Source organism: Macrotis lagotis, chromosome 6 (genome assembly GCF_037893015.1).
Source record: "Macrotis lagotis isolate mMagLag1 chromosome 6, bilby.v1.9.chrom.fasta, whole genome shotgun sequence".
NCBI classification, from domain to species: Eukaryota; Metazoa; Chordata; class Mammalia; order Peramelemorphia; family Peramelidae; genus Macrotis; species Macrotis lagotis.
In genome coordinates, this window is record NC_133663.1 from 63961021 (window position 1) to 63962590 (window position 1570).

Genomic DNA, 1570 nt, shown 5'->3' on the forward strand with positions numbered 1-1570 from the left:
AATACCCCTCCTCCTCCCCCATGAATATAGATAGACTTGTTTGGGTGAAAAAAGTAAAGGGGAGAGGAAAAAAATTAAAATAAAAAAATAATAATAGTAATAATTGTAGGTATGGCCAGGTGGTGCAATGGACGAAGCAACAGCCCTGGAGCCATGAGCACCCGAGTCCACATCCAGCCTCCTAAACCCAACAATCACCCAGCCGTGTGACATGCAAGCCACCCCAACCCCACTGCCCTGCAAAAACCAAAAAAAAAAGAAAGAAAGAAAAAAAAAGAACCAAAATAAAATAAAATAGTAATCATAGTAGGGGTGGCTGGGTGGCAGACAGAGCATTGGCCCTTGAGCCAGGAGCACCCGGGTCCAAATGCGTCCCCAGACACCCAAAGATCACCCTGCTATGTGGCCCCAGGCAGGCCATCCAGCCCTACTTGCCCTGCACCCTCCCCCAAATAATAATAACAAAAAATGTGCTTGAGTCTTTGTTCCAACAGCAACAACTCTGTCATGGGTGGATCTCATTCTTTATGATAAGTCCATCACAAAAGTTATTTCCATATTTTTCCACCATTGCCATTGCTGTTCGCAACTCCCCCCTTTCTTATTTCTCCACTATCATGTACTCTATTTTCTCTCTCCTTTCACTCTGACTCTGCTGTAGGGTCACTGAGTGGCACAGGAGACAGATCCCTGATCCCGGGGCCAAGAAGCCCTGAGCCCCCATACCACCCCTTAGGCTCAGAATCCACCTGGCTCTGTGGTCCTGGGCAGGCCTTACAATCCCAGCCCCTTGCAAGAAGTAAGAAAGAAAATGTGTTATATCTGGCCACTCTCCCCCCATGGTCCATCCTCTCCTCCTTTATTCACATCCCCACCCCTTCCCCTGCTCCCCGCTCCTTCTTGCTCCAGATGTCTATACCCCATTGAGTATATTTGCTGTTTCCTCTCCTAGCCATCTCTGATGAGAGCAAAGGTTCCCTCATTGCCCCTTGCCCCCCCCTTCCATATCATTGCAATAGCTCATTGTAATAAAAAAAAATCTTATGTGAAATATCTTGGACTATTCCCCCTCTCCTTTTTCTTTCTCCCATTCCATTTACCTTTTTTTTCTATTGACTCCATTTTTACACCATACACTCAAGAGTTCCTCAGACCCCAGGAGCCCAGGGATGGTGTCCCCAGCTCTCCTGCACCAGAATGGAACTCTCCCCCCGGCCCTGTTGGCAAACTCCAGAGAGTCAGCACCAACACCAGTGCCTCTGCTCCCTAGTTGACTCAAGCCCCCGAGATCTAGCTCCACTGCTGATCCAGCAGGTCCATTTCTCGGGCCCTCAGACTCCCTGGCTCCAATTCAGCCACTAATCTGGCTGATTCAGGGCTGATCTGCCCTCTGCGCCTGGACTCACCTGCCTGAACTCACCCAAAGTTGCAGAAGACAAATCCTGAGGTAGATGTTCTTTCTCCTGGCTTTTCTTTCTGGGTTTTGTGAGCCAAATTTCTGTTAAGAGGTTTGTTTCATATCATAGATGGGGAAAGATCAGGAGACTTTAGAACTGTTCCTGTCTTCTCT